A 12,653-nucleotide genomic window follows, 5' to 3' on the forward strand; every position below is an offset into this window, starting at 1 on the left:
GGTACGGATATTGTATAATATATATATGTCGTATCCATTCTGTACAATTTGCGCATTATGTACAATGAGCAGCATATCTTGCACATTGTATACAATGAGCAACAAGTTTTGCTCATTGTATACAATGAGCAAAACTGTTGCCCATTGTATACAATGAGCAAGACCATAAAGTTGCACATTATATACAATGTGCACCGAGTGAGCAAGATTGTTGAATGGCGTTCAAGCTACACTGATATATGAATCATAGTGAATGGTTGAATGGAATATGTGAGTAAAGTGTTCAAATAACGATGTTTGTTATGTTTAAGCATTGTTTTAATTCTCATTTCGCTAAAACTATACAGTGCATTAGGAATTTAATTATTGTAAATTAATTAAACAATAAAGACAAATACAACAAATAATTTTTCAACACACGCACACACACATATACATTCGTTCATAATAACGCTCACATTGTCTCTTCCTTGGTAGTGCAATAGCGTTAATTATGGATTGTTGTTATCATCATTTACATAAAAACTTATCTGTTAATCCAAACAATGATATAATTACTGTGATGTTCTTAACTACACTTTAACATGGAATGTATGTATGTATGTATGTATGTAGGTATGTATGTAGGTATGTATGTAGGTATGTATGTAGGTATGTATGTAGGCATGTATGCATGTGTATTGGTGTGTCGGTGTGTCAGGTGTGCAAGAAAAAAGGGTATTTTTATATCATGGGTTTTATGAATTTTCTTCTTTTATTCTTTTATAGTTATTAATTAATGACCTATATGTGCTGATGACTAAATTAATTTCCTTTGTTGGATCAATAAAATGTTATGAGTATGAGTATGAGTTATGTCATTGCTAATGAGAGCGTCGTTTTCACCGCCTTTCACGCTTTTGCTAATAACGCTCATGTTTTCATGTCACGCTAAAACATGGAAACAACGACAACATACCACAGAGGTCACCTGCTTCTTTTTTTTAAGCATGATGGTTCTTGCATTTAGCAGATCGGGGGTGGCAATGAGAAGTACATTGAAGCCGAGCTTTGAAGCATTTGCATTTGTTTGTTGTGCATACTCCGAGGCAGTTACATTTACAGTAGCCTTGGCCGTGTCCGCGGCTGGTTGCGATGGCGGTCTCTCTGACTGATTTCGTCTTGTTCCGGTTTTCTTCTGGAATGTCATCTTGGGTGAATAACCTGCTCTCGTTGATTTCGAACTGGTTTCGACTGAATTTCGAGGCGAGTCGTCCGTGTCTTGTCGCAATGGTGTACATTCCTCTGTCGCGGTCCATTTCAGTGATGACTCCGAGTAGGTTTCTTTGATCACTTTTGGCTCTGTCATACATCAGTATAGGTACGCGCACGCAATCATTCACATCTGCAACTTTTTACGGCCGTTTTAAAATAAAAAATATGACGTCATTCTACTTCCACTACAAAGTTAAATGTTATTTCCAGCCAAACTAACAGCGCTATCGATGTGCGGTTTCACTAAAGTGGTTCCTATGCATCAAAGAATGTTTTTAAACAAAGTTGTTTTTAGCTGTTTTCTGCCCCTTTAATTTACAATAATTAAATTCTTAATACACTGTTTAGTTTTAGCGAAATGAGAATTAAAACAATGCTTAAACATAACAAACATCGTTATTTGAACACTTTACCATTCACTATGATTCATATATCAGTGTAGCTTGAACGTCATTCAACAATCTTGCTCACTCGGTGCACATTGTATACAATGTGCAACTTTATGGTCTTGCTCATTGTATACAATGGGCAACAGTTTTGCTCATTGTATACAATGAGCAAAACTTGTTGCTCATTGTATAGAATGAGCACGATATGCTGCTCATTGTACATAATGCGCAAATTGTACAGAATGGATACGACATATATAGATATTTCCGTACCTGGGAGACATTGAGTTAAGACCCGTGTTTTTTTCTCTCCAGATTTTCTGTTCATACCCTCTGTCAAGGACTCAATGTACCCCCATTTAAAGACTCCCTCCTTTTTAAGACTCCCTCCTGCGGGTTAGGGGGAAGAATTTACCCGATGCTCCCCAGCATGTCGTAAGAGGCGACTAACGGATTCTGTTTCTACCCCCCGCGGGTTAACGTTTGGGGGGAAGAATTTACCCGATGCTCCCCAGCATGTCGTAAGAGGCGACTAACGGATTCTGTTTCTCCTTTTACCCTTGTTAAGTGTTTCTTGTATAGAATATAGTCAATTTTTGAAAAGATTTTAGTCAAGCAGTATGTAAGAAATGTTAAGTCCTTTGTACTGGAAACTTGCATTCTCCCAGTAAGGTCATATATTGTACTACGTTGCAAGCCCCTGGAGCAAGTTTTTGATTAGTGCTTTTGTGAACAAGAAACAATTGACAAGTGGCTCTATCCCATCTCCCCCCTTTCCCCGTCGCGATATAACCTTCGTGGTTGAAAACGACGTTAAACACCAAATAAAGTGACAGTAAAGGTTGCCAGCCTCAGTTGACTGGGTCAGTGGAAATGAGGTCATTTATTATTGATTTCATAACACACATTCTCTGCCAGTCTTCCACAAAATGCACAGAACAGCTGATTGCCACAGAGATAACATTAATACATGTAACATAACATTGTATTGATTGCCACAGAGATAACATTAATACATACCATTGTATTGATTGCACGGTGCATGCTCATGGTACAGTGGCTTTTATGTTGAAGTGCTGTATGCTTTTCGGAAAAGGTTGGGTATTTCTGCTTATCTATCAGTTCTAGCATTGCAACAGTGACGAGTTACATCTAAAACGCCGAATGAGCTAAAACTTCAATGGAAAATGTTGGATACTAAGATAATCCATGCAAATAAGTGCTTGGTAGCACTAGCAGTAGCAGAGCTTCTTTCAGTTTCAAGTTAATATATAATGTATAGGCGTACAAACTACAACAAAGCAGAGGACCCCCCCCCCCCCCCCCCCCCCCCCCTGCCTTTAACTTAATATAAGACTCCCTCCTTTTTAAGACCTTGTTTTCTCAGATCTATATTCTGTTGATACCCTGAGCCTCTGTAATGTGACCCCCAATTTAAGACGCCCTCCTATTGAAGACCTGATTTTCTCAGATTTGACGAGGTCCTAAGAGGGGGGTTACCTGTGGCATAAGTCAGGCAGTCAGGCAGTCAGTGATCCTTATCTCCACGCAGTTGTCCCCCACATGATATGAAAAGATCACAGATACATCCGAAACAACGCCAAAGCGTACGAAGTGCCGCACTGCAAGACAGAACAATACAAACACGCATTCTTTCCATGGACAACAATAGCCTGGAACCACCTAGATAATTATTAATAGGACAGTGCACTCAGACAGTACTGAGGCCTTCAGGTCGGCTCTGGCATTCGCTAGAGGACGATATACCATGCACGCTGCGCACCACACCCGTCACACCAACGCCAGTTATCTGGATGCAGCAACGTATCACTTCAGATTCAGATGCCCTGGCTTCTCCGTAACACGCTGAGGGTAGCAAAAAGCAGTTCAATGTACTAAGTTAGCTACTCTATATATGGGAAGCCAGCAAACAAGAGACCAAGTACCCCCCGCGGGTTAGGGGGAAGAATTTACCCGATGCTCCCCAGCATGTCGTAAGAGGCGACTAACGGATTCTGTTTCTCTTTTTACCCTTGTTAAGTGTTTCTTGTTTCGAATATAGTCAATTTTTGTAAAGATTTTAGTCAAGCAGTATGTAAGAAATGTTAAGTCCTTTGTACTGGAAACTTGCATTCTCCCAGTAACTTGAGTAAGGTAATACATTGTACTACGTTGCAAGCCCCTGGAGCAAATTTTTGATTAGTGCTTTTGTGAACAAGAAACAATTGACAAGTGGCTCTATCCCATCTCCCCCCTTTCCCCGTCGCGATATAACCTTCGTGGTTGAAAACGACGTTAAACACCAAATAAAGAAAGAAAGAAAGAGACCAAGCATGCATCAAAGGAAAGAAGAGATGGTCACTAAGATACAGAAACAGTCCCCAGAGAAATCCCGATAGGAACGAGTGTAGCGATCAGGGGCTCACATCCATGAGAGATGGCATAGGACAAATGTCCTGGACAATGTAAAAGCGATAGGACATTTGTCCCGGAAAAAAATTAATAGGACCTTTTTTGTCTCGCAACAAAACGGACACTAACAGCATGGTTTTGTCTGCTTGGAGAGACACATCGTAGCAAATCAAACTACTGTAAATTGGAAAGTAGTGACAGTTTCCAGATCAAATGAAAGCATAATCGGACAATAACCCCTTTGTGACAAAAACAAAAGGACATATGTCCGGCCTCTTGCATGAAAAATGTATAGGACATTTCGAAAAAATGTCCGATGTCCGACGTGGATGTGAGCCCCTGCGCAGCGATGTTTCTACACCAATATTGTGTCATGTTTATAAGCTGACTTTTTCAGGGTGACTGCACAATCATGGAAAAGGAATGCCCAAAACCAATCCTCACTTATCCCTTCGCCGTATAAATAAATGAAGGTATCCCTTTGCCGCATAAAAAAGAAGGGTTTGGAGGGGGGGGGGAGGGAGGTTAAATACAGTAGCGTACAGTTCACTTCAATATAAACCATGCACTATTACTAAGTAGGCCAACCCTGAATCACCAAGCATGTCGCTCAAAGTCACGTGACGGGAACAGATCTTGCCCTGAGTTCAATCCTTCTGTGTCCTTCTCCGTTACGCGCTGAGCCGAGAAATACGTACAGTTCAATATGACAAGCTATCCGAGAAATACGTAGAGTTTAATATCACAAGCTAGCGGAGAAATACGTACAGTTCAATACGACAAGCTAGCCGAGAAATACGTACAGTTCAATATCACAAGCTAGCCGAGAAATACGTACAGTTCAATATGACAAGCTAGCCGAGAAATACGTACAGTTCAATATCACAAGCTAGCCGAGAAATACGTTCAGTTCAATACGACAAGCTAGCCGAGAAATACGTTCAGTTCAATACGACAAGCTAGCCGAGAAATACGTTCAGTTCAATATGACAAGCTAGCCGAGAAATACGTAGAGTTTAATATCACAAGCTAGCGGAGAAATACGTACAGTTCAATACGACAAGCTAGCTATTACTAATACTGAGTGAGCCAAATCAAATCAAATCAAATTTCATTTTACGAGGGTTGTGGCATAAGCAATATTTAAACGAGCTTCTTTTCAACCAGCCCTCACCCAAAGAGGGCTACTCTAATCTTATATATATCACGTAAAACATTTACAAAAGATTAACATACAAGTAAAAAATAAAAATAAAAAAAAATAAAAAAAAGGCAGAACAACTATTGACAGCAGTCATCAAGCACGTCGGTGGAATGAAGGGACACGACCATGACACGACCATGCCCAGACTTAAACCCTCTTTTCCCGTCTCCGTACACACTCCGAGCGGCACAAAACGTCGAGTTCAATATTACAAGCTAGCTACTAATAAACAGTCATCCAGCAGTCATCCAGCACGTCGGCCGAGTGACGGCGAAACAGTCAGGGCCACGAGTTCCCACGGTGTTGAAAGGAAAGACAAACCTCGAGACTTCTGCTTTCACCTGCGGGGTGTGCAAAGCACTTGGGGCTGAGTCACAGTCCCCCCCCCCCCCCCCCCTCATCTTTTCACCAGCTCACAATGGATAAGTATTCAGGCCGCCTGCCTCTCAAGCCTAGAGGTCTGGCTGGGATATTAAAATCAAGACGAGGAATGATGTCATGAGCCTACTGACTTTCTACGCGAACCTCTAAATTTTGAGCTGTGCAATGTTTGCTGGGACTGGTCGAAGATCATTTTCATTTTCGTAAAGTCGTGATTGTACCCAATGCAAAATGGAAAGCACGAAAGTTGGCTTGGTTATGAAGTGGACTGTGGGTAATTATATCATAGATCATGCTATAAAACGAAGCATTCACTAGAAGTGGAACTTAGATCTGCGTTAGTATAAGTATCGATCTTTAAAGTTAACGAAAAGAAGATATGCACAGAGGAACAATGGGGAAGGGTGGTACATTAGCTTCCCATGTTGAGTTTGCTTCTTCAAAGGTGACATGACTGAACTTGAGGAATCTCAATTTATTAGCAGCACACTATGGGTGGACTGTGAAGTAATACGTTGTCTTGTCTAGCTGGCACTATGGGTGGACTGTGAAGTAATACGTTGTCTTGTCTAGCTGGCACTATGGGTGGACTGTGAAGTAATAAGTTGTCTTGTCTAGCTGGCACTATGGGTGGACTGTGAAGTAATACGTTGTCTTGTCTAGCTGGCACTATATGTGGACTGTGAAGAAATACGTTGTCTTGTCTAGCTGGCACTATGGGTGAACTGTGAAGTAATACGTTGTCTTGTCTAGCTGGCACTATGGGTGGACTGTGAAGTAATACGTTGTCTTGTCTAGCTGGCACTATGGGTGAACTGTGAAGTAATACGTTGTCTTGTCTAGCTGGCACTATGGGTGGACTGTGAAGTAATACGTTGTCTTGTCTAGCTGGCACTATGGGTGGACTGTGAAGTAATACGTTGTCTTGTCTAGCTGGCACTATGGGTGAACTGTGAAGTAATACGTTGTCTTGTCTAGCTGGCACTATGGGTGGACTGTGAAGTAATACGTTGTCTTGTCTAGCTGGCACTATGGGTGGACTGTGAAGTAATACGTACGTTGTCTTGTCTAGCTGGCACTATGGGTGGACTGTGAAGTAATAAGTTGTCGTGTCTAGCTGGCACTATGGGTGGACTGTGAAGTAATACGTTGTCTTGTCTAGCTGGCACTATATGTGGACTGTGAAGAAATACGTTGTCTTGTCTAGCTGGCACTATGGGTGAACTGTGAAGTAATAAGTTGTCTTGTCTAGCTGGCACTATGGGTGGACTGTGAAGTAATACGTTGTCTTGTCTAGCTGGCACTATGGGTGAACTGTGAAGTAATACGTTGTCTTGTCTAGCTGGCACTATGGGTGGACTGTGAAGTAATACGTTGTCTTGTCTAGCTGGCACTATGGGTGGACTGTGAAGTAATACGTTGTCTTGTCTAGCTGGCACTATGGGTGAACTGTGAAGTAATACGTTGTCTTGTCTAGCTGGCACTATGGGTGGACTGTGAAGTAATACGTTGTCTTGTCTAGCTGGCACTATGGGTGAACTGTGAAGTAATACGTTGTCTTGTCTAGCTGGCACTATGGGTGGACTGTGAAGTAATACGTTGTCTTGTCTAGCTGGCACTATGGGTGGACTGTGAAGTAATACGTTGTCTTGTCTAGCTGGCACTATGGGTGGACTGTGAAGTAATACGTTGTCTTGTCTAGCTGGCACTATGGGTGGACTGTGAAGTAATACGTTGTCTTGTCTAGCTGGCACTGTGGGTGGACTGTGAAGTAATACGTTGTCTTGTCTAGCTGGCACTATGGGTGGACTGTGAAGTAATACGTTGTCTTGTCTAGCTGGCACTATGGGTGGACTGTGAAGTAATACGTTGTCTTGTCCAGCTGGCACTTACAGATAAGGATAAGAAGGTTAACGGCCCTGTGAAGTCAGTATACGAGTGTATCGCCTTTCTCCATTGCATCAATTGCTCCATTCCGACTTTTGTGTTTTGGAGCTCTTGAAGTGCTCTCGCCCCTCTTTGGACAGGGCCCAGTGTCGTGCTAAATGTCCCATCATCGTGTTCGTGCATGTCAACTGCCAGCGTCACCGACCATTTTGTTGCAGGGATGTACATGTCGGTTAGGTTTTTCCAAGCTATATAATTATCAAGTGTGACATGCGCAATGGTGACTGTTGAGGTCCTGATGCAACAATTTCATGTTCACTCTTGAAGACTCCCAGCCACACTTTATGATTAGTTCCCAGACCAGTCACGCTCGTATCGTTTCTTTGTAGCTTCGTTTCTTTGTCGGATACTTGGTAAAACAGGGTTGACATTTTGACATTTCAGAGCAGGCTTAACTTTTCAGTTATCGCAGAAACATTCTTGTCTTCCTTATTTTCTTGGTTTCTCTCGTGTGACGGTACGGTGTGTGTGTGTGTTTGTATGTATACGGAACACAGTGCTTACATGTTTTAGTGTGTGACGGATCTTGTGTAGAGACGATGTTCCACGATTGACTTGACCTGACACTATCACGATTGGTGCACGCTATTGTCCATGACGAATCCTGTGTAGAGACGATGTTCCACGATTGACTTGACCTGACGCTATCACGATTGGTGCTCGCTGTTGTCTATGACGAATCTTGTGTAGAGACGATGTTCCACGATTGACTTGACCTGACACTATTGGTGTCTGTGGCAGTATTGGCGTTAATGAGAAAATATCGTAACAAAAATGGCAGTCGGTATGACCTACCGGTTGATTTTAGAACTACCAGGGTTTTTGTTTGCTGGTAAAACAACAAAAGCAGTACTCTGAGTTGGACTCTTCCTGGTTCCAATGACCAGCCTACCGGTTTTTTTCTGGACTATTTGCATCATAAAAGTCTGCGTACCGGTTTGAACAAAATACTAACGCCATCACTGTGTGGTCGTCTGGTCCTTTTGTCGGGATCGTCTACCATTAATCCATCGACTTGACACGTTCGTGCTTGCATCGTAATATTCGGGGGTGTACAGGCTTCACTTTGTCTGTTGGTTTTTCCGCACTTAGATCTCGTGTGTTTATCAGTCGATTGAGCTAAAATTTGGCGTGTCGCTTGGAATTGGGGCACACACGACTGGGACTGGTTCCTACATGTGGCGAAAGAGGAGATACGTGAATGAGTTTTGTAAACACGCATACACACAGCCTTGCCAGGTCAGTGATACACCGGGCGGTTTATGCTGAGATGCTGAGGAAGTGCGTTTCATTTTTGACGTGGAAGGTTGACGGTGATCATGTCATTGCGCGGATTTGAAGCCCCCGCCGTCAAAGGGGTGCCCGATTTTCAGAGAAAGGATTGCAGGGGGTGCAAGACGAATAGGTATGCGTGTCTTCTTTCTGAGATAGGAACCGCCGTGATGTTTTTACCCGACTTTCGTGTACGTTTGCAATTTATTGAAACCCAAACCCAGTGATGGTAGACCTGAAGGGCAAACTGCGGAGTACCTGCGACGAACTGCAGACTTCACCACATCAACGACCTTGACAGTCTAGAACTGCAGACTTCACCACATCAACGACCTTGACAGTCTAGAACTGCAGACTTCACCACAGCAACGACCTTGACAGTCTAGAACTGCAGACTTCATCACATCAACGACCTTGACAGTCTAGAACTGCAGACTTCATCACATCAACGACCTTGACAGTCTAAAACTGCAGACTTCACCACAGCAACGACCTTGACAGTCTAGAACTGCAGACTTCACCACAACAACGACCTTGACAGTCTAGAACTGCAGACTTCACCACAGCAACGACCTTGACAGTCTAGAACTGCGGACTTCACCACAGCAACGACCTTGACAGTCTAGAACTGCAGACTTCACCACAGCAACGACCTTGACAGTCTAGAACTGCAGACTTCACCACAGCAACGACCTTGACAGTCTAGAACTGCAGACTTCACCACAGCAACGACCTTGACAGTCTAGAACTGCAGACTTCACCACAACAACGACCTTGACAGTCTAGAACTGCAGACTTCACCACAGCAACGACCTTGACAGTCTAGAACTGCAGACTTCACCACAGCAACGACCTTGACAGTCTAGCATGGCGACGGGAACGCAGGGGAAGAAGAAGAAGGAGAATCCCCCCCCCCACACACACACACATTCCTTTTTTTGCTTCCCCCACCCCCCACCCACACACACCCCTTTCCATCCACACATCTTTTGTAATGATTATGTGTGGGAAGTCTCCACTAAGTTACGCTCCAGCCCTTATGAATCGTAATGACTTGCAGGGAAGTCTATTCGCACGACTCAGCTTACGGCCCCACACACTGTCAGCTTACAGGGTCGAGCGCAACGCAGGTGCTTTGACAAAACATTGATTCTTCTCCCCCCTCCCTGTCACTGGGCCCTGACAAGTCGCTTTCTTTCTGCCTCCTCTGTGCAGTGGTTTTCTGGGCTCAGTTTGTCCCACAATGTTGGACGGTACATGCTACTGTTTGGTCTGGGTTTACTATGTGCTTGCTAATTGTCGGATCAGAGTTGGGTTTAAACAGTGAAAGTGTGCAGTGTGAATTGTTAGACAAGCTGTGTTTAAACTGTGAAACTGTGCGGGGTTAATTGAAGAACAAGCTATGAATGAAGGCTCGGAGTTGTGTTTTATGTGTGGTTAGCGCATACCACCTGTTGGACGTGTGTGCCCAGATAGCGTGAAGTGACGAGGGGCAAACAGTTGTGACGAGGGGCAAACAGTTGTTTGTTTGTGGAATCGTAGTGTGTTCAGACGGAATAGTAAGTAGGGGTTTGCCAGTAAGATGGTGTGTTTAGACTGGGCTCGGTCGGACTGGTTAGGTACGGCGAAGAAATGTGTGTTTGAAGTTGTACAGTTAGGACTCAGTATTACTAAGTAGTAGTCGCAGAGAATGGGTGACAGTTGCACTGTGGGACGATACGATTATGTCACAATCACATGGTTTTCACTGTACTGTGTGAAGCAAAGCTATAACAACTCTCCTTCTCCATCTCCTACGTCTTACAAGCATGAAACACCGAAGTGCGCTAATTGTGAAGAAAGTTGACCGTCACTTCTAGTGGTTACCATGCCATTCCTCTGTCCACGTACCACCTCAAGTCTCTTATTAACACCATTTCAACATAGAAAGACGAATTATGACAGAATGTTGGCGTTCTCCTGCCTTGAGTTTGTTGCTGGGAAACAGTGGGTGCTGCAGCAGGGAACTATCAACTTCCGTGACTCTTCATAAGACATGAGATTTCCTGCCAAACTTACCATTTCTGTCATTTGTAAAGCTCCAACGGAAGTGATGTAGTTTGTCAAACTCAGCACTACCTGGTGTGTAAGGAAAACGTTGTTTATGAGTGGAATGGAAAGTGATGTACTTGGCCATGTTGTCTTGTGTACTCGAAGATGAAAGAAAGTATTGTGTGGCAACTGTCAACTCACCATAAGCAAGCAAGCGCTTGCACGCACCGTAGTACACACACACACACCACACACCACACACACAGCCTGCAGTGTCACACTCACACTCACACACACACGTAACACACACACTCACACACACACACACACACACACTCACACACACACATACACACACACAATAGGTGCACACCACAGCTTTGCTAGCCAATACTGCTATGAATAATTGGTACATTTCAGTATATAGCTATTCTGATGGACACGTGGGGGAATTCGGGGGCTGTGATTGGATGGTCTCACACATCCCTTTTCCGATCATCAAAGCATAACGCTACGAAAGTTGGCCATTTTTGCCGATATCCAAACGATATCGGCAATAACAAAGACGCATGGTTCCGGTTTCTTCCACGTGTATAAAGTACACGCATACCTCGCCAGGTTTGTTTCTGTCACTCTGTGACTAGTCGACAGACGATGCCATTTGCTTTGTGTGTGTTTTTGTTGTTGCTTACTGTACATGACATACATTACGTGTAAAATCCAGTTCTTTAACAGGCAACAAACCTTGCAAATTTCCAGAAGCTGCAATCTGAAGCGACCTATCTCGGATTCTAGCAGACGATCTCTCCAATGTTTAACACAAAATCAGCAAACTCTCCTGTCACATAGAACGTCCATTGTATAGATCTATGTGCAATGTTGAAATGAAGTTACCGGTCTGAAACATTTCGTCGTTTCTTCTGAGACAATCCTTGTTCTCTTATCATCTACAGATTTACCGCTGTCTTCACCACGCGAATTCCCAACAGAAGTCAGACTTTCGAACATACAATCTACGTAGGCAAGCATGATACGTCATGACGTCATATGATTCCTAACATATTGACGTAATGCTAAGCATCCGGTTATCTCGAGTTTTCTCCGTAATACATGTCCGTGGGTTTTTCAATGTTCGGTTATTTCCGTGGCTTCATGCGGAAAGGGAACCGTCGTCTGCAATCAACGACATGGACCATTCTGGTACTTGTCGCTGACAAAAACATGATTCTAACACAGAATTTAATGTCAGAATAGCTATATAAACGCTATTGTGTTTTCATCGTAGCAATAGGGTCCGATATTTAGACTCGAACAAGTATAATGCGACTCGTCTTCGACTCGTCGGCATTATACTTGTCTCGTCTAAATATCGGGCCCTATTGCTACGCTGAAAACACAATAGCTGTTAATAACGGAGGTTTGACTTTCAGAGTGCCAGGTCTGGTTTATTACATTCAGTGCAGTGCAGCGGGCGAAACGTATCAATACGAGAAGCTTCTGGTACTTTGATCAACGTTATTGTTCTTGGGGGAAACTCCTTTTTAGAATTCGGCCTGCTATCCATTGAAAAGAGTGCAGCGACGGAGTGCCACTGCCGGAGTGAACGAGATAAGTAGAAGAGGAGTTAACTGGAGTGTTGGTGTTGTTGTTGGTGTTGGTGTTGTTGTGAGCTGGTTTTGACGATGGAGGACTGTAGCTTTGTACACGTGTAAACTGATGGAAGTAAGGTCTTGTGCATTTTGTGAGCTGGTTTTGACGATGGA

The 12,653-nt window shown here is 43.4% G+C and overlaps 1 long non-coding RNA gene across 1 annotated transcript; it reads left to right on the top strand.

Annotated features, from left to right (window-relative positions):
- Window positions 1-467: 467 nt before the first annotated feature.
- LOC138972826 (uncharacterized) lies at window positions 468-845 on the top strand. Its single transcript, XR_011457771.1, has 2 exons — window positions 468-603; window positions 640-845. It is a non-coding gene; the product is annotated as an uncharacterized lncRNA (long non-coding RNA).
- The last annotated feature ends 11,808 nt before the right edge of the window (window positions 846-12,653 follow it).

This window comes from Littorina saxatilis, linkage group LG8 (assembly GCF_037325665.1).
Source record: "Littorina saxatilis isolate snail1 linkage group LG8, US_GU_Lsax_2.0, whole genome shotgun sequence".
Lineage (NCBI taxonomy): Eukaryota > Metazoa > Mollusca > Gastropoda > Littorinimorpha > Littorinidae > Littorina > Littorina saxatilis.